The sequence below is a fragment of the Macaca nemestrina genome, chromosome 18 (genome assembly GCF_043159975.1).
Source record: "Macaca nemestrina isolate mMacNem1 chromosome 18, mMacNem.hap1, whole genome shotgun sequence".
NCBI lineage: Eukaryota > Metazoa > Chordata > Mammalia > Primates > Cercopithecidae > Macaca > Macaca nemestrina.
In genome coordinates this window covers 14,480,873-14,507,735 of record NC_092142.1, presented here as the reverse complement: position 1 = coordinate 14,507,735, position 26,863 = coordinate 14,480,873, and the positions used below count along the sequence as shown (strand labels likewise).

Here is a 26,863-nt window from a genome sequence, read left to right as displayed (position 1 = left end):
GGCGGAGCTTGCAGTGAGCTGAGATCGGGCCACTGCACTCCAGCTTGGGCGACAGAGCGAGACTCCGTCTCAAAAAAAAAAAAAAAAAAAAAGGTTAATCTGAAATATATAAGGATATAAACATACATAAGAAAAAAATACAAAAGAAAAACTGACAAGTCCCAAAAGAGGAAATGGAAACAGCCAAATAAACATAAGAAGTGATGCCCAAATTCACTAGAAATGAAGGAAATGTACTATTTCACATAGGCAAAAATTTGAAAGTCTGACAGTACCAAGTCTTGGCAAGAACATGAAGCAACAGGAATTCTGAGACAGTGCTGTCAGGAGCCGAAACCTCAAAGCTGCTCTGGAGAATGATCTGGCAACGTCCAGTGAAGCTGAGGAAATGTAAGACCCTATGTGTCAGCTGTTCCACCTTCAGGTGCTGTTAAATTCAGTTTAGCCTAAAGCTGCTATGCAAGGCCATTATTTTAGACTAAACTCCTACACTAAGCCCCAACAGACCAAACCAACCAAAATACAATCACTTATACTAAATATGACATAATCAAACTAAAACTTAAAAAAAAAAAAACAAGTTTGAAACAGACCAGATTTTGTTTTTCTCCTATAAACAAAAAATTCCAACAAAAAAAGGTTCCCTCTACTCTAACCCTTAAAAAAAATATTATCTGCAGTCCTTATTCGCACCTTGCAAAGTCCACTGGTCTACTATTTCCTAGTAAAATTTAAAACCAAAGTGACACTAATGCCTAAAGTTTTGGTCAATCTCTCAAAAGTGAAATTTTGAGAGACTGATCAAAAGGGAAAAACTACTAAATTTAATTTAGTCTAAACCTGCCTCATTACATATTTTAAATTCAGCTTAAAGGTTTCTCCATACATAAGAAACTATAACCTAGCTAAATACAAAAACTATAACCTACTCTTGCGCCAATCACCTAGTTTCAGCCAATCAGAGGCAGTCAACTGTCAAACTATATTCAAATAAGACCAACACTGAACTATAATCAATCTGACTGTTTCTGTACCTCACTTCCATTTTCTGTATGGCACTTTTCTTTTTCTGTCCATAAATCTTCAACCACATGACTACACTAATCCTAGCTTCTCTAATCCTAGTCTAGTTTGGGGGCTGCCTGATCCACAAATTGTTCTTCATTCAATTAAATTCTATTATATTTAATTTGTCTAAGGTTTTTCTTTTAATAGTACAAACCCTAGAGAAGCTGTCAAACATGCACGAGACATGTACCACAATGTTGAAAATAACAAAAACCTCTCATTGACAGAAGAACGGATAAACTAGTATAGTCCTAAAATATCATACAACAAAACTGAAAGAATTACTGCTACACACATCTACATGGCTAAATCTCACACGAAAGGCTAAATGAAAAAAGCAATCCTCAGAAATACATATACAGTATGATACCCTACTATGCAAAGTTCAAAATCTTCAAACCAAATAATTGTTTTAATAATATACAAATAATATATAGTTTTTATATATATGGGTGTGCATATATATATGTAAATACTTACACTATCTCTCTCTGTCTCTCTCTCTCTCAATAGTGTATAAAAAGCATGCACCATGACATCTGGCTAATTTTTGTACTTTTTGTAGAGACAGGGTTTTGCCAGGTTGCCCAGACTGGTCTTGAACTCTTGAGCTCGAGCAATCGGCCCAACTCAGTCTCCCCAAAGTGCTGGGATGACAGGCATTAAGCCACCATGCCAGACCTCCCCCATCTTTTCACATGGGAGAGACAAATGCACACTTCAGGAAGATGGGGAGGTTTGGCACAGTGGCTTAACGCTGGTAACTCCAGCACTTTGGGAGGCTGAGGCAGGCAGATCGCTTGAGTTCAGGAGTCCAAGACCAGACTGGGCAAAATGGCAAAACCCCATCTCTATAAAAAAAAAAAAAAAAAAAAAAAAATTACAAAAACTAGCTGGGTGTGGTGGTGCATGCCTGTAGTCCCAGCTACTCAGGAGACTGAGGTGGGAGGATCACTTGAGCCTGGGAGGTGGAGTCGAGATCATGCTGCTGCACTCCAGCCTGGGTGACAGAATGAGACCCTGTCTCACAAAAAAGAAAAAAAAAAAGAAGATGGGGAAATGCCATTTGGGAGAGGCACACAGGGAGAATCAACTCTATATGCAATGTTCTATTTTATTTTTTATCATTTTTTGTTTTAATGTAAATCAAAAGTAGCAAAATGTTAAGATTCGACTAAGCTAGGTGGAGGTTATATTATTCTCTATGTTTTTCTGTATTCATGAAATATTTCAAAGTATGAAGTAACATATTTTTAAAGAAAGAGAAAAAGGGGGAAGAGGCTGAAATTTACCAAAATGGTTGTCTCTTTATATTAAACCTATGAATGGCTTTTCTTTTTTCCTGTCTAGTCTTCCTGATTTTCTAACTTTTTTTTTCCCTATAAAGTCACCCCATGTACTTCTAATCCAGATTATTCTCCATCTCACTCCCAAAACCAACCATGCACTTTCCTGTCCCTTTGGTACAGAACTGAACACTGCAGCTGGCACCATCTCCTCCACTGGAATCCACGTTCTAGGAGGGACAGCCACAAGCATTCTTATTTGTCTATAAATTATGTTTTTAATGCCTATGTGCCAGTTTTTGTGCCAAGAGCTGGAGAAACATAAATGAACACAACAGACATTGTCCCTTTCTCCATTGAACTTAGTCTCAAGGAATAGAAACATTTAAGTAAAACACAGAAAAAACTCTATGATTAAAACTGTGAAAACTGCAGTGAAGGAAAAGAATAGATGCTATGGGACCATATATTAGGAAGGCCTGATCAAGACTGGATAGGAGGAGTAGGAATGTGCCAGGAAAGGAAGGATGTAAGGGTCTTCTGGACAGAGAGGCAAAATCCACCAGTGTCTTTCTCACTGGGCTGGGAGCACCTTGAGGGCAAGGACTGCTTGTGATTCTTATCTGTGCCTATTATTTGTACAGTGCTTTAACAAATGCTTCCTGGTTGATTCTAAGGCAGCCTCCAGCAGATCATGAGATTCTGTGGCCTGTAACTCTAAGGGACGAAATAATTCCTTGGGGGATGGCCCAAAGGCAAAAGGAGTAGTTATTCAAAGAGAAGAACAGAGTCTGATCCCCTTAAGTATGGTACCTCAATCCCTTGAAAATCATTTGCTATATATTCTCACATGCCATGTCCCGAGAGAGCTGAGCTAGACCTGTCTATCCATCCCTTTCCTTGCCCAGTACCCTCCTTCTCACCTTATTAATTTAATTCAATATGATTAAGGTGACCCATGTGTGCCAAGGTAGGAATATGAAGATGCCCTTAAGCACAGCCCCTTCCTCAAAGAGTCTTCCTTCTAGACCTGTAGATCTCAAACATGGGTGACTGTGCCTCCCCACCCCTGAGCATGTCTGACAGTGTCTGGAGACATTCTTGGTTGTCACAATAGGAAGGAGGGTTACTGGCATCTAGTGGGTAGAGATCAGGGATGTGCTAAACATTCTACAATGGTGCTTACAATGACCACCCCCGCCCCACCCCACCCCCACCACCAACAAAGAATTACCCAGTTCAAAATGTCAATAGTGCCAAGGTGGAGAAATCTGGTAAGTATTATTTAGAACCACGTCTAGAAGCTGACTGCTAAAGCAAGGCAAATGTCAGAGGCCAAGTGTGAGACGCACAGCAGGTCAAGTGTCAGAGGCTCAGGAGGGTGCTAAACACCAGGTCATGAAATAAGCATATAAAAAAAGTTAATTGTGCTAAGGCTGAGATGCTTGCTCCAGAGAATTAGTAATATAATTATATCACAATGCAACAGGAGCATAAGACATTGCCCAAACACAAAGGCAGTGTACTTAATCTAGAACTAGGAGTGGAAAGGTTCCTCTGGAAGTGAAATCTAATCCAAGACCTGAAAAACAAACGAGTTAGAAAAGGGACGTGAGGATGGAGGCAGGATAAAGAAGCTATTTCAGACAGAAGGTACAGTCAATAGGCAAGCAGGACTATGGAACAGAAGATATATGTTTGCAAGTAAAAAAAATAAGGAGTGGCTATTGAAGGGCTAGAAAGGTAAAATGGGCCCAGATTACAATGAGTTTTGTATGATGGGTTAAGAAATGTGTGCCCCATCTGTAGAGCAGTAAGAAGTCAATGAAAGGATTTACAAAGAGGAGCAATATGAACCAAACTTGTTTTAGGCCAATTACTCTGGACACTGGATTGCTAAGGAACAAGAGGCAAGGAGATGGAGTGGGAGGAGGCCCCTGTGATCCAGGTGACAGTCACGGCTTGTCCTAATGGTGGCCCACAGCATGGAGGGGAGGGGAGGATCAGACAGTAGAATCATTACAACACAATGTGCACTTATTACAGTTCTCTGCAAGTAACTCCAAAGACCCAAAAGTCTAAAACTGGGAGTTTTTTCATAATTCATCTGTGGTCCAACCTGACCAGAATTATATGCAGCAAAATCAGAATCTGAGCTGATTTGAGGCTATTTGTAGTGTATTTCCTATTTAGTGTGACTATTTCAAGGCAGAAATATTAATGTTTGATTATGGGGTACTGCCCCAAACTTCACTGGGTAGTACATGTCATCTTTTTAAAATTCAAAAAAACCTGTATTTAAAATGCAGCTGGGCTGCAGAGTTTAAGAAAAGGTGTTGAGGACCTGTACAAGGTGCTGGAAAAACTTTTATCAAACTACATTAAATAGGGCAAATTAGGTTACTGAATGATTACTTGTTCAAAATATTTATCTGTCACTATGCTTACTTATAGTATGAAACATCCAGATAACACACGATTAATTTTTTGGAACTCTACCTTAAAAATCCAGAAATTTGGCAATGTAATGATAGCAGATTTGAAGTAGTAGGATTTGGGGAAATAACTAAAAATATATATATTTCACAAAAATCTACTTAGTTGATAATTCCTCCTCCTGACATTGCTGCTCAGAAGAAAGAATAGGTACAATGTGTAGCAAGAACCAGATCCTCCCCTCAGTAGCATAATTCCAAGTAGTGTCAGTGTGGCGCTGAAAAGGACTTGAGGTCATCCTCCCAATAACTGTTAGCACTGGACTTTTCCCAGGAGAGGAGACCTGATCCTTTCCATACTTGTGTCAAGTGCTGCAAATACTTACATTAAGTGGTCACTAGCCATGGCTGTGGTGGCAAGGAGGAAGAATCTAGGACTCACTCTCATTCATTCATCCTTTCATTCAAAAAATATCTATGAAGAGCTTTCTGTGTGCCAGGCACTATTTATTCTAGGTGCTGAAAATATAGCGATTAACAAGATAGACAAGGTAGCCAGATAGCCCCTTGGAAGTTATGGATTTGGACAGGAAGCATATAATTACAGTAAGATGTAACATATTATAATGGGAAAGCACAGTGATGACAATACACAGCAGCAGGGACCCAATGCACTAGAAAGCAATCTACAAAGACCTCCCTGAAAATGCAACATTTAAACTGAGACCTACAGGATAATAATTAGAAATTACTGGTCCAAAAAAACTACAGAGAGAAAGAAACTGAACTGAAGCAAACCAGAGAACAGGATAAAATAATGGTTGAAATTGAGGGTGGGAGGCAAAACTCAGTGAAGCCCAGAGCCAGCACAAGCATGGTGGAATGCAGCCTCAACTGCAGGCAGGAAAGGAGCTTTTACCCAGAAGAAATCCTATTTGAAATTGGACTACTCTTTCTGATGTTCTGGAAGGTAGCTGGAACCTAAAAATAGAATAAATGTGGGAATTGAGATTGAAAATACATACTTAAGAAGTTTTTTGCTTATTTGGGCCAGAAGAAAATAATCCTTCCATGTATTAAAACATACCTAAAATGCTCTTCAAACGGGTAAAAGGAATAGTTCTATATTGAAACATTTAGAACATTTACAATGAGTCCAAATAATAAATTAGGTCATCAGCAATATGCTGCCAACTTTGTAAAGCACTATGGTCTGGCAGGGCATTTTAAAATAATAAATTTACCAGAAGCATAATTGAGATATTCAGATGTCAATTGGGAAGACATTGGCAACATTAAAGTTTCCAACCACAAATATATCAGTATAAACCATAGTCTATATTTTGAACCTATTACAGTTTGAGAAGCAACTACTAGTACTTGACCCTAAAGATCCAAAGGAACTGGCAATCCATAGCAACTATTTTTACTGACAGGCTCTTGGTATCCCATGTCAGAGTAACAGACTTTTAAAAATTAGCATTGACACATTAGTTCTACGTATGTAGTATTTCTTTATTTTTAAAAAAATTCAAGAGACCTATAAAACCAAGAGTTTACATTTAACTAAATGTACCTGGAAAATTTAAGGAAAAAAACAAGCTTGATGTAGGGAGAGGGCAACACCTCACAACTGCTATTTTCTTTGTGGACATGCTTTTTTAAAAACCAACCCACTTGGGAGGCCGAGACGGGCGGATCACAAGGTCAGGAGATCGAGACCATCCTGGCTAACACGGTGAAACCCCGTCTCTACTAAAAAATACAAAAACCTAGCCGGGCAAGGTGGCGGGCGTCTGTAGTCCCAGCTACTCGGGAGGCTGAGGCAGGAGAATGGCGTGAACCCGGGAGGCGGAGCTTGCAGTGAGCTGAGATCCAGCCACTGCACTCCAGTCTGGGCGACAAAGCGAGACTCTGTCTCAACAACAAAAAAAAAAAAAAAAAAAAAAAAAAAACCAACCCACTTCTCCAATTTTTGTTAAGAGTTCTCTATTGATCATCCACCCCAGCCCCTCCTAAATTCCTTAACGATTATGGGCCTGACTGGTAGTTTTTCTCTCCATGTCATCTCCTGCCATCGTGCTGGGAGCTGGAATTCCTTCTAATTATCCAATGTCCCAGTAACTCAACTTCCTCAACAACAGGAACCATCTCATTCTCTCCACTTCAACCTCCCACAATAACAATCACATCCTACACCCACTCTAGATCCTGAATTCTGAAATGACCTCCTGTGAATAAATCATTTCCTCCTCCTTTAGGCCTCCTGTATCTCTTCACTGATCCATTCGTTCATTCATTCTACATTCAACTCATATTTGTAAACATCTGCTATTTGGCAATTTCTCTGCTAGGTGCACGGAAAAAGCAATTAAAAAAATAAAGACATAGGCTGGGCGCGGTGGCTCACGCCTGTAATCCCAGCACTCTGGGAGGCCAAGGCGGGTGGATCACCTGAGGTCAGGAGTTTGAGACCAGCGTGGCTATCCTGGTGAAACCCCATCTCTACTAAAAATACAAAAATTAGCTGGGTGTGGTGGCAGGCACCTGTAATCCCAGCAACTCGGGAGGTTGAGGCAGGAGAATGGCTTGAACCTGGGAGGCAGAGGTTACAGTGAGCCGGGATCATGCCATTGCACTCCAGCCTGGGCAACAAGAGTGAAAATCCATCTCAAAATAAATAAATAAATAAATAAAAACTAAAAAACAAAGACATAATAACCTAGACAGAAATTTCTGCCCTCGTGGAATATACCAATAAGTAAGTAAGTAAAATATATACTGTCTAATCGTGGTAAGTGCTGAAGAACAAACTAAGGCAGGAAAAGGGGCTGTGAGTGCATGGCAAGAGGAGTGCCATTTCAGATAGAGTGGCCAGAGAAGCCCTGACACTTCTGTCCACGGAGACACTGGAACACAAACCAGAAGGAGGTGAGGGAGCAAGCTATAAAGATACCTGGAGAATGAGTGCTGGATGGCAATAGCAAGTGCAAAGGGCCCCCAAGGCAAGAATATTCCTGGTGCGCTGGGCACACCAAGCAGGCCAGTGCCTGGAGCAGAAACAGCAAACTCAGCTAAGGGTCAGGTCACACAGGCCTGGACAGATAGAAATGAAAACATCAGACTTCTACGTTAAGAACAGACTGTGGTGGAATAAGAGAAGAAGTAGGGAAACCTGGCTCTCACCTGGAAGACACTGCTTCCTTTGCAGCTCTTTTAAGTGGTGGTGATTTTTGCCTCTCACAATCCTCCTACATTACTAGGCTTGGAGGCCTGCCAGCTCATCACTGTTGTTTCCAAACCACTCTTCCTGCCAGCTCTCTGGAGCCCTGAGCTTTGAATCTCCTACTTTTGAACCCCCTCACCCACCCTTCCTCAGCCACTCACCTCATGATCATTCCCTAAATCAGGAACACTCCGTGATCTCCAGTTTCACACACCTACCTCTGACCACTCCCTCCTAGCTATCTCTCAAATTCTGGATCCAACAATCCGTTAACCCCACCAGGGTCTCCACACCATTGATCCTACCACCTTTTTCCTTTCCTACCTCCCTTGATATGGGCTCTTGCTCTTTCTGCTTCAGGGTCACTCATTCAAACCCCACTGTTTCTTTATACCTGTTAAATCCCACTCTGCCCCTACTCCACACTGTCCTTGACAGTGAAGAACTGATGGGGTGGGAGGACACAAATCAGTGAAGCAATGCCCTTGAGAGATCAGAGGGGATGGTACCCAGTAAGAATGAGTGCCATGGACAGGAGCTGAGAGCGCCCAGCCACCATATGGAGGGACAGGTGAACACAAGCACACACTCAGGTGGGTGGGGCAGTGGAGCCTGCAGATGTTCTCTTCTCATTGCTTCTGTGTTTTCAGCATTTGGAAGCAAAGCCATCAAGTGAGGGTGAAAGGAGGAAAGAGGCACCAGAGGACCGAGAAAAAGGGGGAACCAGAGAGTGAAGGATGAATGGACACAGCACCTCTCTGAGGCTTCAGCCCCTCCCTCTTGTTTGCCTCTTCATCTAGTTTAGAAGCTGGCAGCGGGTGGTGGAGGGGATAGAGCCACTTCAGCAATACCAATACCCAACTCTCAGTTTGCCCATCCAGGTCCTTGAAGCCAAGCACCACTGAGCACATCCAGAAAACTGAAATCAGTCCACCAAATTCACATTAAGTAACTTCAACTGGATTCTCAATGTTTCTTAAGTCCTTTATTCACCTCTAGTGAATGTTCACCTCAATGTCCACAGCAAGTGGGGATTTTCTACTTCCTTCAAGACCGAGCACCATCCCTCATCACTGAGCAGATAAGCTTGGCTTCTATTTTATTAAGGGCAAAGGCCACTTGATGTGAGTAAGCTTCTTAAAACTTCCTTCTCTCTGACTCAAAATCTCTGCATGTTTAACATCTACTTGTCTTTCCCTCCTGCCTCCCAAATGTTCTTTTCTTCTTTCTAGGGTTAACCCCACCTCTCCTTCTACTACCTGCACCTCCAATCTGCAGAACTTTATTCAGTTATACTATCTCTTTTCATCTCTCAATTTCTTAAATTTATAGGCTAAGTTATTTAGGGGAAAGAAACAAAGGAAGTTACGGAAGTAGGAAAAAACATGGAATGCTTATATAAACAGCAAAAAATTGGTATTGTTACACTGCAGGGTGTGTTAGAAAGAGAAAACAAAGTTAGATAGATAGGGTGGGATCAGATTACAGAGGATCTTAAAAAACCACAGAGCAGGTTGATGATTTCTGAGCAAGAAAATGCTCATGATAGAAGTAGTGTTTAAAGGAGATAAGATTCAGAGCATGGGATGGGGCGGGACAGGATGGTAAAGGAGGGATTCCTGCTGGGAATAGGCGTGAGTTTGGGGCCTTGGGGCAGAGAAAGGGTGGAAGGCAAGAGGGTGAGGTCGTTATCCTGACAAATATAACCAAAGCCTGGTCTCACGTGGAGCAGTGAGGAGGAGAAAGGAAAAAGACAAGACATTTCCTAGAGAAAAAATGGACAGAACCTGGTGACTGATGGCATGCTGTGGATGAGTTTCAAGCCGAAATTCCAGGAGAGGGTGGTGTGGCTGCTGCAAAATGGAAGGCATGGCGCTGTACCGGTAGAGAGCTTGGAATCACAGCACTCTGAAGCTGAACGGGGCCAGGACCTCTGAGGTTATGGGATTCAGCTCCCCCAGTTTATAAAGGAGGAAGTTGAGGCCCAAAGACATGAAGAGATTTGTCTAATGTCACAAAACTAGTTGCTGACAGAGCTGGCACTAGAACCCTACCTCCCTGCCTGCCTTCAGAGCTCCTTCACTACTCTACTGCCTCTTACAGGACCCATTCTCAGTTTCCTGCTTGCCCACCCTGACCCTAGGGGCTAAACTCGCACTGACAAAAACTGTATCAGGGAACCAGCCATGTGGTTTTGGCCTCTGCACATATCTGGTCCAGAAGGGTTAGCTCTTGGCCACCAGGGCTTCAAGGCTACTGGTCTGGCTTTACCCCACGACCTTCCTGAAGATAAGCTTGCCTTGCCCCTTCACAGGGAGCCCAGCTCAGACTTTGAGACTTCTCCAGACACTGTTTTGATGTTTCTAATAAGTCCATAATTCAAGGTAGTAGAGTAAATAAGACACAAGCTCTACTCTAAGGATCATTAAAATGATTTTGAGATTAAAGGGCAAACCATATTGATCCTTATGGTTTCCTCCTTCCTCTCCTTTTCTGACTCAGGAACAGAATTTAAGATGCTGTTTCGCTCATTTGTGATGAAAATCTTGAGCCATGTGCATGGTTCCCTGGCAAACACTGGAATTTGTATTTGATATTCTTTATACTGTCAGCTCACAGTAACCTACTGATAACAAGAAGTACTCTATAATTTTTAGCAAGGCCTCTACATTTCTTTACAGGCAACATTCATGAATAAAACAGGAGTTTCTAGATAATTTCCTACTGACTTCAGAACTTTGAAAGAAGTTTACATAAACATAGCATCCACGGTTCTTATGGTAACCAGGGACAATTACTTACACTAAATAAAAATAGACAACTTGGTTATCTCATTTTCTCCATCAGTGTCAACAAGGACTTTAACAACATACCATGGACTTTGGCAAACTGTCCATATTAAAATAGCTATTTAGAGTGGATTGTACTGAACTATTTGAATGTATTAAGTACCAGTACCTGCAGTGATGACAATTCTGCAATTAAAATGTACCCAATTCAGGTATCAAACCTGACCTTTCGGTTTATGTTTTCTTCGTGATTTCCTCATACTATTCATTTTGAAATTAAAAAAACTTTTTAAACCACACACTTCAAGCACCTCAAAAACAAACTGAGTACATCTGTTTGTGTAGTGGCTTTGAGATACTCTCTTTTGTGACTAAGTGGCAGGTGCTGTTCAGTTTATTTTTATGCGTGTAAACTAAGCCCTTGAACTTAGAGTGAGGAAAAGCATTGAGCTTAAACTTTAGAAAGGAAGGAACTACACAACAGCTTCCTTGGGAACAGCCTGCTTTTTCAGCTTCCTGTATAAAAATAATACCATATTTTTATAGAAATTGCTAAGAAACAATGAAGAAATTATATTTAAGCCTTCAGACAGGTAAGCCTTAAATCCTTTAAAGATCAAACAATTTCTTCTAATAATTTTACTATTTAAATCAAGCCAGGAATAGAAAAAATGACGAATAAAATAGAAATGGGTACAAAGTTTAAAATAGATTATATAATTTTCAAATTACGATAGAGGGGTGCACATTTGCTTCCAGTAAATAACAGACATTAACACTTCTGGCCTTAAAAGTCCCAAATATCAAGCTACTGTATTTGGCAGGGGAGATGATGGGGGAAAGGTTTTCTTTGTTGGTGAAGTTGCTGCTATCATCATGAAATCGTTTTGCTTAAAACATATAAACACACACATACCAAGTTCACTAATAAATACAGCTTTTCAGAATCTAACTCTAATAATACTTAATTATTTTCTATTCTCAGAAATAACTGAGTATTCTCTTTAAAAATAAAAATAAAAAGGATCCAGAATCTCCAATCCAAAGGGAGAGAGAAGTAACCTCCTGGGGTACAAGTCTTAAATAATACTTTCCAAACTTCTACAAAGTGGCCAAGTTCCCCAGCAGTTAGCTTACTTGACCATCTCTCACATATTGATTTTAACAGCTAGCATGTACACAGCCAGAGAGATGATTATGTTGTCTATTGGCTCTAAATTCTCTCCCTGCATAATTCAGTATGTTACTACTATGCATTTAGAAATGTTCTATCAAGGGTTGTTAAATGAACTTAAGCTTACAATGAAACTCAACCTCAGGTCCTCACAGTGTTCTTTCCTGAATGCTAAAAGTTCATCTTATTCAGATATTCAAGATTCACATGTGGTAGAGGACTCCATATATACTTGTTTTGTCTAGGAAAGAGCAACAGAGACACGCAAAACTGTAAGTAATTCCATTTCCTGAATGTTCTTTAACCCACCCTAATACTACTCCTTCATAGCATCTAGCATCCGGCCCAGCAGTTCTTTCAAATCCAGGGGTCCCAGAAGCATGTGACCCCGGTCTAAAGACTGAAGCCAGGTAGAAATTGTTAGCTCAATTTACTGTAAGCACCAACCCTGGAAGAACCACAGTCCACTGCTGTGGCCTGGACCCACTGCAGAAAAGGGGTCCCTGGTAGAGAAGCAGCAATGGGAATAGAAGGCAGGGGTGGCGAACATCTGAAACAAAAGTTCAGGTCTTCCTGTCCTTACCTGGGATTAGACACTTGGAGAAGACCATAAAGCGGTGTTAGACCAAAGGCAGGTATGTCTTCTAGAGATCCCAACAATGCCTACTGTGCCCTCTTCCTTGGTGTACCTCACACTGGATATGCTGACTCTGTATCCTCCTCTCCAGCAACTGTTCCCCATATGCATTACATTTATCTGTTTATCTTTATCTTTTCATCTGTCCATAAGCCTAAAGCTCACTGAGGTGGAGGAGCTCATCCTTTCACCTATGCATCTATCCCTAGTTTCTAACACAGTAGCTGGCACATGGCAGTCATGCAGAATTGGTTCTTGAACTATTTGTTGGAGAGTGTCCTGGAGACCAAAATGAAGTTTGTCTTCTAGTACATTCACCCTCTTTCCCCAACTGTGCTAACCATTTATTCTATGCTTAGCGTTCTTAAACCTTATATTCTGGTCCAAAACTACTGTCTGGAAAGAATATGATAAACCCCTTTGTGCTAAAATGAAAATGACAGATGTGTGGTTGGCTACTCCTGGTGGTCCTGCAAAATGATGGAATTTCAATTACTTAGATGTGAATGGGAGAGAGATTCTAGGCGCAGCCCCAGAATCACACCACAGGGGCAACTGCTTCTCTCTTATGGCCAGCAGGTTCACCACACAGAAAAGACTTTTTCCTACTTTTCTGTTTTTTTTGTTTGAGACAGACTCTTGCTCTGTCACCCAGGCTGGAGTGCAGTGGAGCAGTCTCGGCTCACTGTAACCTCCACCCCTCAGGTTCAAGTGATTCTGCTGCTTTAGCCGCCTGAGTAGCCGGGATTAATTGCATGCGCCACCATACCCAGCTAAGCTCTTTTCTATTAATTTTTTTTTTTCTGAGTTTTCAACTCTTTTGGTTTTAACTGCCATTTCTATGTTCTGTTCTCTCTCTGGTAACATATGCCTAGACCTCCTGGAAAACAGTAAATGGGCCACATAAGCAATACTACTACTATGATATACTGAAAACCTGTATACAGCCATTTAGCACACTTACACAACTCTACTCTTATTTTCTATTTGTCCATTTTCATTCTCAACTAAGTTGGAAGCTGCCTAGGGATAGGAGCGATGTATAATTCCTCTCACTGAGTCCTAGCCCAACACTGAGCTCATACTAGGTATTCAATAGGTTACTACAAACAAGATTTGTCATCCAGCAAGCATGGGAAATGTTTTTAAAACATGATACCCTCACTCTTACAAAAGCCTTCAAAATTACCAGAAGATAATATTGTTGCTGCCAAAAAGCAATCCATGTTTACTTAGAGCTTACTAAATGTCAAACTTTGAGCTCTGCCCTTTAGAGAGAGTCTCCCATTTAATCCTCACAGCAACCCCATGAGTTTTGGAGAGGCTAAATAACTCACTCATATAGTTACACAGTCAAGTGGAACAGCTGATAGGCTGATTCAGTCTACACTCGATCAGCCCATGAATTCAAAAATTTAAGATCCCCCGAATATTTCCCAACAGTATGGGTAAGAAGGAGGATAGTGATTTGAAAGAACTGATATAAAAAGTAACTCCTCACCTCTCAGCCCTTACCTATGCAGTTTCCCTTTAGGAACACCACCTTCGTCCCACCTCTCTACTGGCAAATTGCTACACATCCTCTAAAGTCACTGCAAGCATTCCCCAACTCCCCTCAACAGCACTCCCACTGCACCTGGCACTCACTGCTATTCTATCTACCCCCTGCTCTAGTCCGTGTGTCTGTTTATTATTCACCCAGGAGAACCTGAGCTCCATGGGGTTGAGAACCTTGCCTTTTCACCTCCATTCCCAGGTTTCTAGCACAGTACCTACCACACACACAAGTGTACAGTAAATATTTGTTCTTGAAATCATTATTGTGGTAGCATTAAGAGACTTAGTTTGCAACATCTATCTTTCACAGCAGATATGTATCACAATCTACATCATAACTTTCAACAATTCTTATTTGTTTCCATAGCAACTAGGGAAAGTACTCCTTATAATACTAGGAAAGGCAAGCTCTACCTTAAGGTTCAACCCACTGAAATATTTCACAATCACTTGCTTTTGTTCTTAGTATGAAGAGACAGAATGACAGCATTTAACTTTACCTCTTTAAGAACACCTTAACTTTAATAATAACAGTAAAGCTTATTTGTTCATACATACTAGAGTTTTCATTAACAAAAGGACAGCATCTTATTCCTTCACAAATCTAAAATACCCATAAGAGTCCAGGTGCTGTGGCTCACACCTGTCATCTCAGCACTTTGGGAGGCTGAGGTGAGAGGATTGCTTAAGGCCAGGAGTTTGAGACCAGTCTGGGCAACATGGTGAGACCCCATCTTTACAAAAAATTTTAAAAATTAGCTGGGTACGGTAGCATGTGCCTATAGTTCCAGCTACTCAGAAGGCTGAGGCAGGAGGATTACTTGAGCACAGGAGTTCAAGGCTGCAGTGAGCCATGGTTATGTCACTGAACTGATGCCTTGGCGACAGAGCGAGATCCTGTTTCGGAAAAAAAAAAAAATCGTAAGAGAAGGATACATCTAATCAGGGCATAGCTATATAAAGTGTAACTTTTTTTTTTAAGTAAACATCATTCCTTTCTGACAAATGACCTTTTATAAAAGATGTCATCAACAATTTAGGAAAGAGACAAAGGAGAAACTTCTCTGGTCTAATTTAAAAGACAGCAATGAGGTATAAGGGGTAGTACGAGAACTTCCCAAGGCCTCTACCAGTTCAGTTATTTTCACTCAAAAGAAAGAAATAAAGGGTTCCATTTTTCATTCTTAATTAGAATGCTCACTTTCTAAGAGTTTACTGACTTCTATAACATTAAATTTTCCATTAGTTCTGGGCATCAGTTCACTTACTTTTTTTTAAACAGATGGCCTCGTACTTCCAACTACTCCCTCCATTCTTAATTATCAGACCAAGAAAGGGGCACTGATGGCATCCTGACAGCCCTAAGTTCTTACAAGGCTAACAAAGCAGAAATGTCAATACGCTTCAGTGCAAGTGTCCTCTTAACTACTCAGCTACAGTGTCTTTGGCATGGCAGGCCAACAAAATGTAGATATGATCAATCAAACATCCGAATTGGGAGGGCTATCCAATAAATGGAATAGCTATTCCGTGAAAATGGACTGTGGTGCCTAGATCCATGCATTAAGTAAATCCTAAAGGAAAAGATCTCATATAAAATTTACTGAGGTTCTCATGCCTATGTTTTAAAAACCTTTCTCACAACTTACTGCTGGAAATAACTGCATATAAAAGAAAACAATTCTCATTTTTTTAGTTTGGATTCCTTATGACAAATGGGATACTTTTTGTTTATAAAGTGAAACCCCAATACTTTGAATAATGAAGCCTTCAAATAGTACTGAGATTTACTGATACATCTGAAAGCTAAGGTTCTGCTACAGGAAGAGACTCATAGAACTGCACCATGTCATCCTGCCTGAGTGTAAAATGTACAGGCATCAGTCTACCTAAGTCTGCATAAGCTTCCTTATAAAGTCTACTTGCTTACCAGTGCTTCTGCTGCTGTGGAGAACATGAATTTCAGGAATACATGAGACCATGTCATGTTGCTCCCTGATGTCTCTATCAGAAACCCTTAGAAATGGTGAAAAGGTAACGAAAGAGAAAGTGCTCATTCTATGCTCAGCCCAGACAGTCACACTTTTAGGGGTCCTTCCTATCTGAATAAATACACAGTGTTCAGTCTTTCTGGCTAAATTTCAGTTCAGGGCCTGGCCTCATACCTAAACACACCCTCCACTCTATAACATGTCAAAATTCATTTGTAATTTTTATAAGTTTTTTCACTCTGGTTAAGAGCACCCTCTGAAAAGAAACTGTCATCTATGAAGTAGGGAGATTATACTTTAGTACAAATGTCACTTCATCATGTCATTTCATTATTTTTTTCCTCAATCCCAGCCAATGCTAAATCATGGTTTCTATGTCTCAGCAGCCAGAAACCAGGCAGAGTTTCTCCCACAGGGAAGTTACAAATTCATCTGACTGCAGAGAGCTTAAACTCTTAATATTGTTCTACAGCAAAGATAAGAGAAACAGAGGCCAGTTGCCTCTTTAAAACTGCTACTCTTTCAATTTCAATCATTTCTATTTCAATACCTAATTTATGCCAATCCTTGGCTGGATTGACTTTGATGAAGGCACTAGAAGCAGACGATATTTGTAGCAAACTGGCCAGTGTGTATAACTAATGCAAAAGTGTAGTACACTGCGGCAGGATTCCGTTTCTCCTGATTTCAGCAATGGAAACAGGAATCCATAGGTGTATTCCAGGGTCCCACAAAGTCCCTGAATTTAATCAGCACTGAGTAAAGGCACAAGGGCTGTCAAGGGCACTAAGGAAATCCCTGAACTCATTCTTATAGCTCAGACATTTCCTTAGTGAAAAAACAAACACCCTCCCCCAAATCCCCCCTCCAAATATGGAAGAAGAAATACCCTTGTTAGAATAAATTGTATATTCTCATCACTCTCTGAACTTTATTTATTGAACTCAAGGCTTCCTATTCAATGCAATTTCCCTGAGCACCTTTGATCAGGAGGTTTGCTGGGTGCTAGGGTATGGAGTTGAAAGTTTTGCTGGGTGCTGGGATATGGAGATGAGTAAGACCTATTCCCTCACGTTAAGGTTAGGAAGTCAGACAAGAAAACAGACATCACAACATAGTGTGGTAAAGAATATTAGACAAGAGTAAATTGTTGTGAAAGCAAGGAGGTGTGCAGGGGGAGCGGTTTTAACACAACTAGGCAAGGATCAGCAATGGGATTCTTTGTGTCCTTCTCACAACTTACTGCTGGAAATAACTGCATATAAACAAAAACAATTCTCATTTTTTTGGTTTGGATTCCCTATGACAAATGGAGTACTTTTTGTTTATAAAGTGAAACCCCAACACTTTGAATAACTTACTCCAGCAGTAAGTTGTGAGAAGAGGAAGTAAGTGTTGAAGCTGAGTCTCAAAGATTAGGATTGTAAAGGAGAGGGAGATGTGGAAGAGAGGGCACTACTGGCAAAGGGAGCTGATACCCAAATGGTCTCTACTTCAAGACTTGGTATCACTCAACATGCTCTACTTCACTTTCTCCTTTCACCTTAAAGCTTACGCAACAGAATGCCCCCAGATAGAGAAAACTGCACGTTCTAAAGTACCTACCATGACAGGGAAAAAGGCATACACACATACTATGCGAATATTATTAAACTCCAAGGCATGTAACAAGAGAAATAATACCATGTTTTAATACACGGTATTGTTTGCTGGACACAGAAAGTTTGAGAACAAATGAAACTGAAGAGCCAATCTTTAACACTGAAGAGTTAACGGTTTTTCAAGCAAGTATAAACACATGGAAATTCAGTTTCATTTGTTTAATTAGAATAAAGAGTATCTGTAAGTCTAAACGTAGATGTGGTGGGTGAGTTGGATTTACTCTAGAAAACACAAAAACTCTAAAGTAAATAGCTGCTTATCTGTATATGACCCTTAATTATTTTCTTGAGTCCTTGAGAGGGGGAAAATGATGCCCTACCCAAAATAATATTAAATATGTACGAGTGACAACTTAACACATTTTCTCATTTCACCCCCAACTGGCAGAAAGGTATCATTATCATCCCCACTTTACCAATGAAGAGGTGAGGTTAAGCCTGTGATTAAAGGTCAGGATTAGAACCCAGTTTCCTGACTCAAGTGTCTGGATTCTGGTCTTTGCACTGTCACAAAACTAGCTGCTTAGCCCAGTTGCTGTTTTCTCCTCTACAACATTAAGTTTTAACTTTGAAAATCAAACTATCAAAGGAGTAGCTTGCTCTTTCAACCACAATTTCTTTTCTTAAAGACTCAGGTTGCACTGTTTTTTCCTTTAAAGAGAAACTAAAATAATACACACAAACCCTCTGCCCTCATGGCCATTTGAAAATAACTCCTCTATTTTTCTCCTTTTGTTTCTTCCCTACAATTGACCACCGGTCTCATTAGTGCCTCTCAGCAAACAGCTGTTATGTATTTTTCAAAATACCTAAATATAGTACCTTGATTTAAATTGGAGAGGAACTCAAACTTTCTAATAGGGACACTGAGAAGATGTTATTACATTAGGCTGGTTTCACTCCATTTATTTAAAAAATCATAGAATTCTATAACTTTTTAATGATGAAAATCCTTTTTTTTAAAAAAACTTAGAACTTGTCTTAAGGAATAGTTTGTTGGAGAAATACCTGTTACTAAGTGAGCCTAAGTTTTCAGTGGAATACTGATGTAGATCTTTATAATAATCTCGCCTCACTCTACCCCCAAGTTTTCCTTCTCTTCAACAGAATCTTGTCAGCAACACTTGCCAAAACTATTGCAGCTACAGTTACCATGACCACTGCAAACAGTCTTAATAGAAATTGAAAGTAGATTTGTCAATTAAACCCAAGGGAACATTAGCTGTGTGCAGAATTACTCCTGGCATATTCTAACTCATTTTTCACAATACAGCAACCAAGAAGGAGATCTGTAGTCAATGTAAAATAAACTTAAAGAACTAATAATTTGGGTTTGGTCTGATAGATTTATCCACAGACTTCACCAAAATACGATACCTGAGACATCAGCTTCTCCAAGGGGGTCTCCTCATGGCACTCCTCACAAGCTCAGCACCATTCTGTGTATTCCCTCTGCGCCTCTACTTGCCCTACCATAGTTATTATACTATAAGAAAAAGGACATAGGCTATACATCTTAACTGTCTGTTTTAACTTCTCTGAGCCTCAATGTCTTATATGTCTTAGAGAGGAAATAGCTCAAATCAGCACTTTAAATGAACTACATTTTACCCTTAAAATTAGAAAAACTTGGCAAAAAAAAAAAAAAACCCTACATAATTATATATACCCACAGAGAGAGTAAGCAGAAAAGAGAAAGCAATGAAGAAAAGAGTAGAAAAATCAATGAAACAGAAAACAGAAAAATCGAGAAAAATCAATAAACCAAAAGCTGGTTCTTTGAGAAGGTAAATAAAATTGATAAACCTCCAGGTGGACTGATCAGGAAAAAAGAGAGAAGACACAAATTGCCAATATCAGGAGTGAGAGAGGCAACATCACCATAGATTCTATGCTAATAGGGGAATATTATGAAAAACTTTAAGCCAATAAATTCAACAACTTAGATGAAATGGACAAATTCCTTGAAAGATACTACTAAACACTCACTCAAGAAGAAATAGATAACGTGAATAACCAGAGATCTATTTTAAAAATTGAATTTGTAGTTTAAAATCCCTCAAAGAAAACATCAGATCCAAATAGCTTCACTAGTGAATTCTAGTAGACATTTAAGGAAAAATGTAATACCAATTCTATCTAAATTCTTTCATAAAACTGAACAGGAGAAAATGCTCCCCGTCTTGTTCTTTTAGGCCAGCATTAACTTGATACCAAAACCAAAGACACTACAAGAGGCTCTTATGTCCCTCATGGGCAGAGATACAAAAATTCTAAACAAAATTTTAACAAATTAAATTCAACACATAAGAAAAGGTACATGACCAAATGGAGTTTATCCTAGGAATGTAAGGCTGGTTTACCACGCAATACACAATATAATTCACCCTGTTAATGAATTAAAAAATAACAGCCATATGATTATCTCAATAGATGCTGAAAAATATCTAACAAAATCCAACATCCATTCCTGATAAAAACTCTCAGCAAACTAGGAATAGAAGAGAACATCCTCAACCTGATAAAGGAGTCCACAATAAACCTACAGCTAACATCACACTTAATAATAAAAGACTTAGTGTTTTCCCTTTAGTATGAGGAACAAGACAAGCATGTCCACTTTCACCATTTCTATTCAACATTACACACTCCAGGTTCTGATGGAGGTTCTGCTCAATTCAATAAGGCAAGAAAAATAAGTAATAGGCACTCAGATTAGAAAGGAAGAAGTAAAACTGTCTTCATTAAAAAAATAACATGATTATGAAAATCCAATAAAATCTACAAAAAAAGCTAGTAGTAAGTGAGTTTAGAAAAGACGCAGAATGGCTGGGCACAGTGGCTCACACCTGTAATCCTAGCACTTTGGGAGGCCGAGGTGGGTTCACCTGAGGTCAGGAGTTCAAGACCCGCCTGGCCAATATGGTGAAACCCCATCTCTACTAAAAGTACAAAAATTAGCTGGATGTGGTGGCCTGTGCCTGTAATCCCAGCTACCTGGGAGGCTGAGGCAGGAGAACTGCTGGAACCCAGGAGGCAGAGGCTGCAGTGAGCCGAGACTGTGCCACTGCACTCCAGCCTGGGCGACACAGCAAGACTCTGTCCCAAAAACAAACAAACAAACAGAACGAAACAAAGAAAAGATGCAGAATACGGCTAGGCACGGTGACTCACAGTTGTAATCCCAGCATTCTGGAAGGTCGAGGTAGACAGATCACTTGACCAGTCAGGGCAACAGGGTGAAACCCTGTCTCTACAAAAAATACAAAAAATTAGCCGGACGTGCTGGTATGCACCTGAGGTTCCAGCTACTTAGGATCACTTGAGCCAGGGAGGCAGAGGTTGCAGTGAGCTGAGATTGTGCCACTGCACTCCAGCCTGGGTGACAGAACCTCCGTCTAAAAAAAAAAAAAAAAACACCAATAATAATAATAATAATAATAACAATAATTTTTAAAAACCCCACCAAAAAAACCCACATAATTTTAAATTGAAAATTTAAAAAATACTAGAGAATAAATCTGACAAAAGAGGTGCAAGATCTCTACTCTAAAAACACTGCTGAGCGAAATTTTAAAAAACATAAATAAATTGACAGAAATAACATGTTCATGGTTTAGAAGACTCAGACTTAATGTTGTTAAGAAGTCAATTCTCTCCAAACTGACTTATAATGTCAACATCTCAGTCAAAAATCCCAGCAGACTGTTTTGTGTAAGTTGAGAAGCTGATTCTAAACTCCAAATGGATATGCAAAGGACCTAGAATAGCTTAAACAACTTTGCAAAAAAATAAAAAAGTAAGTTGGAGGACTAACACTACTAGATTTCAAGACTTATTATAAAACTACAAAAATTAAGACAGTGTGGTACTGGTGTGAAGACAAACAAATAGATCAATGAAACAAAATAGAGGCCAACATAGACCCACATATATGAACAACTGATTTTTTTATAAAGATGCAAAGGCAACTCAATGAAGCAAGAACAGTCATTTCAACAAATGGTGCTGGCAACTAAATGGCCATATGCAAGAAATACGAACTTTGATCTACATCTTTCACCACATGCAACAACTAAATCTAAACGGGCCATATTGCAAAATTTAAGTCAAAATGGGCCATATACCAAAGTGTAAACCCAAAACTATCAAAATTCTACAAGAAAACAAAGGCGATAACTTCTGTGACCTCAGGTTAGGTGGAGCTCCTAGTTATAACACCAAAAACACAATGCATAAAATAACAAATTGATAAATTGAACTTTATCAAAATTAAGAACTCCTCTTTGAAAGAATGTTAAGAGGGTGAAAAGGTAAGTCATAGGCTGAGACAAAATATTGCAAATCATAAATCTGATCATCTATATCCAGAGTACACAAAGAACTCTCAAAACCCAGTAATAAGAAAACAAACAACCCAATAAATAAACATATAAAAGATTTGATACTTTACCAAGTATTGGCAAGTAAGTACATGAAAATATGCTCAACACCATTAGTCATTAGGAAAATGTAGATTAAAACCACAATGAGCTACTTCTACACATCTATTAGAATGAATAATGTGAAAAGACTGACCATACCAAATTCCAGACATGGAGCAACTGGAATTCTCATGTACTGCAGGCAGGAATATAAAAGGAAATGACAACTTGGAAACAGTTTGGCAGTTCTGAAAAAAAAGCTAAACAGACACCCATCCATCCTACTCCTAGGTATTTACCTAAGAGAAAACAGAGTCCATACAAAGACTTGTATATAAATATTCAGATTGATTTTATTTGTAATAGCCCAAAACTGGAAATACCCAAACGGCCATCAACAGTAAACACATTGTCAAGAACAACAAAAACAGTAAACGGATATACAAATTATGGCATATCTATACAACCACGTCTAAGAAGAAATGAACTACTGATGTACTCAACAACATGGACAAATCCCAAAATAATTAGGCTGATTGAAAGAAGTCAAACAAAAAAGAGTACATATGGTATGATTCCACTTATATAAAACCCTCGAACAGGCAAACTAATCTACAGAGACAGAAAGCAGAAACAGAAAGCAGATCAATGGTTGCCAGGAAACAGGGGCAAAGGAGCACGAGGGAAGGATTACAAAGTCATACAAAGAAATTTTGGGGGGTGATGGATATGTTCATTATCCTTATTGTAGTGATAGTTTCATGGGTGTACACATGTCAGAACTGATTAAACTGTACACTTTAAACGTGCGATTTACTGGATGTCAATTATACCTCAATAAAGCTGTTTACAAAAAGAACAGTTTAAATTTTGTAATATCCCATTTAAATTGTCCCTTTTTCATCAGCATACTGAAAATCTTTCACTATTGCAAAGCAATTGCTGTAACTGCTTCAAATACACCCTTTCCTTTGACCTTTACTCTATATAAACAGAACTGCAAAAGTAAATTACTACTGAATGGGAAAGTGAACAAACCGGTCTTCCTGGATTGCACAGTGGTCTGTTTATTAGCTTCAAATGAAACCTGAATGTTTAGCTAAACTATCAGTACCGAATGCTTGGTCACTTAATACTGAAAATATTATAACCGCAATCTGCCCTAAAGGAATTCATTAACTCAAATAAACATTTATTGCACATATACGTCTGGCATTGTTGTAAGTGCTGGATTTCATGCAGAATGGTCAGTACTGAACTGCAAAGCCACTCTGCATCTTCTCTTAGAATAATTTATAAGGTCATAATAATTGCATTTAAATAACACAACTAAAGAAAATAAATGGAAATAGGCTATAGGTAGACTAAAACAATGATTCTTCTAATACAAAGTTAAGATAATAAATGCTAATGACTAAAGAATTGTAATCCAAGAGCTTAAAATTCTAGAATGAGAGGTATCTCTGGAAACCTAAGTGAATTCAGGACAAATATAAAGAAAACTACTTCTACATACAGCAAGAAAAATGGCGCTTGTCAGCTCCAAGAGGTCCTTTTGGCTTGCAAATACCAAAGAAATATAAAAAGCTTAGGAACAGAGAACCAAAGTGATTTTTAAAAAAAATACTAGGAAGTTTTAAGTAAATTCTCTAAAGGCTGGTATCAAAGACAACATTCTGTACCATAGCATATTTTTTATTGTTGATTTTAGAGAATTCTATGCTAACTAGACCAAGTATGAAAGTTACATTTTATAGAAGATGTGAGCTTATGAACTTATCACAAATAAAACCCAAAAGGTCCACATCTCTTGCCACAATATGTAGCCTATTTTACAGCTTCTCTAGGGCATCCATTAGAAAACCTTTTATTATCTTTTTTCCCCTGCAGTAGTACTTCTCTTTTAGACTTTTTCTCTAAAAGAATTCAATGAACTCCTACACTGGACATAAAATCAATAAAAATCTCTTCTTAAAGATAACTGCTGGTGACATGTGCTTCAGAATTCCTTAGAAATAGTTATTCCTTTTCTAAATCTCAGGTTGCCAGCCAGGCACAGTAAGTCACACCTGTAATTCAACACTTTGGGAAGCCGAAGTAGGCAGATCACTTGAGGTCAGGAGTTTGAGACCAGCTTGGTCAACATGGTAAAACCCTGTCTCTACTAGAAATACAAAAATTAGCTGGGCATGGTGGCGCATGCCTGTAATCCCAGCTACTCGGGAAGCTGAGGCGGGAGAATTACTTGAACCCAGGAGGCAGAGGTTGCAGTGAGCCAAGATCGAGCCACTGCACTCCAGCCTGGACGACAGAGAGAGACTCCGTCTCAAATTAATTAATTAATTAATTAATTTCAGCTTGCCTCTAAACTGTCATGTTTTTATTCTCAAAAGAACAATTGTACTAACCAATAAACGTTTAGTAAATTTTGCCTGACATGATTCCATCACATGTTCTGAACATATCATACCCAATTTATACCTACATTCGACACTGCTTATAAGCAGTTGTAAACAGCGCATTCAGTACAGTTTGTAAATATTCTTATTCCCACAGAGAAGCAATAATCATTAAAACAAAAGATGAAAAAATAAACCACAGTATTCAGTCATTTTACCTTCTCTTTTTTGTTTTTTAGCTTTTGAAAAGTGAAGACGGTTCTGTTTTGGGTAAAATGGTAAGAGAAATATCCAAAAGCAGAGACATTCAACAGCTGATAGTTAAAATGATGAAATTTGCCCATTTCATTTCCAGTATTTACTTTTAAAATGGTGAAATGTCACGCCTGTAATCCCAGCACTTTGGGAGGCCGAGCGGGTGGATCATGAGGTCAGGAGATCAAGACCATCCTGGCTAACACGGTGAAACCCCGTCTCTACTAAAGATACAAAAAATTAGCCAGGCACGGTGGCAGGCGCCTGTAGTCCCAGCTACTTGGGAGGCTGAGGGAGGAGAATGGTGTGAACCCGGGAGGCGGAGCTTGCAGTGAGTGAGCCGAGATCCCGCCACTGCACGCCAGCCCCGGAGACAGAGCGAGACTCCGTCTTAAAAAAAAAAAAAAAAAAATGGTGAAATGACGCCTGATGCAGTTTGCGTTTCACTCAAGTTCGGAACAAAGGTGCGGTTCTCATGATACCTGCACTGCCAATTATTGCCCTTTCTTTTGAAGGAAGATATTGTTCCATGGCTTAACATCTACGGGCAATTTATAATGTGTACTTTATATGCAGCATCTTCATTCATCCTCAGAACAACTCTATAATGGAGCATTTTACAGGCAGGTAGAGTGTTAACAAGCTTAAGTAACTTGCCCAAGGTCACAGAGCCATTTCCCATTACTAATAGCACAGAGGGCATCTTGAATCCTCTACTAGGGAGTCTCCCAAGCCAGGCCCCAAGTGGAACTACACTTGCCTGATAATGTGGACTCATTTCACCAGAAGCACTTGATGTTTAATTATTCTCAGTGTGGTTATTATTCTCTAATTCACTTTAATCTGACTGCATGTCTTAACATGGGAAGGAACGCTGTGGCAGGACTAGGTATATCCAACAATTTACCTTCCATGCACTGCCTTTCAGGTAGCCTTTGTTACCATAATCTTGCAAAGTCAGGCAAGTTCTCTTTGGTAAGATAAGAAGACTATTTTAGACCTATGGGGTGGCCTAACCAGCAATGCTATTATTATTTCTGGTGATGTTTAAAGTGGCTTTATATATTTAAAATAATTCTGATATAAAATGTCAGTGTTTATCATACAAGCAAATAGTTAGCATAAAGCTGTAACAAAAAGGATACATAAATGGGTAATTTATCCTTTGTTTCTCCAAAAAAGACTCCACATTCATTAATGACAGCATGGAACAGTGGCTTTTAGAATGATACTCCTGGAGTGCCGCGGAGCGCCAGCCCGGCTTTCCACTATTCCCTGACTAAAACCCTTATTCTACCTGTTTTATACACTGGAGTTTCATGGAAAACGCATAAATTAAAGAAATTTACAAACCACATAATTCCCACTCTTTTAGAATTTCTGTACACCATTTTGCTAACTTTGAGATGCAAGGTGGAACTCAGATTTTATTAACAGTAGCAAGAACTAGGTGAATAGCTTCTGCATTCTCTGTCCATTAAGAAAGATTATTCAGTAGGGAGCATAAACAAGATTTGTCAGCTACTTAAAACTATAGAAACTACAGATGAAGCACATTAGAAATATCTTGTCTGCTTACATATGTATGCAAAACTTATAATCAATTATCAAATTAATTGCATCTGCTAGGCAACACTTCAGCCTAAATTCTACCTACATTTAAACAAATGCATTTGATTGTTTTATACTTTCTATACTCAGACAAATTCTTCCCTTAATTCAGCTAAATCTAGATAGAGATTGTTTAATGCCCTATTATTTAATACTCCTTTTTGAATTATATTTATCAGTCATTAAAAAAACAGAAATTAAATGAGTGGAAATACTGCATATGTGAAAGCAATCTTGTCATTTTACGTGCAACAGGAGTGAGCCGGACAAGCCCAGAGACAAACTTTGCAAGGGACTCAGGCTTCTTTCATTGGGGCCACATGTTTACCATCATTTAAAAGAGCTGCTTC

General features: G+C 39.3%; 1 protein-coding gene across 12 annotated transcripts in view; it reads right to left on the bottom strand.

The window, feature by feature from the left end:
- MRTFB (myocardin related transcription factor B) overlaps positions 1 to 26,863 on the bottom strand; it is a 262,686-nt gene that overhangs the window by 147,824 nt on the left and 87,999 nt on the right. Inside the window, exon 1 of one of the 12 annotated variants that reach the window (XM_071084140.1) lies at positions 12,106 to 12,219. The exons of the other annotated variants lie outside the window; for them this stretch is intronic. The gene's annotated coding sequence lies outside the window, so the exon portion shown is untranslated. Of the gene's footprint in view, positions 1 to 12,105; positions 12,220 to 26,863 lie in introns of those variants that run through there. 12 annotated transcript variants of the gene reach the window in all.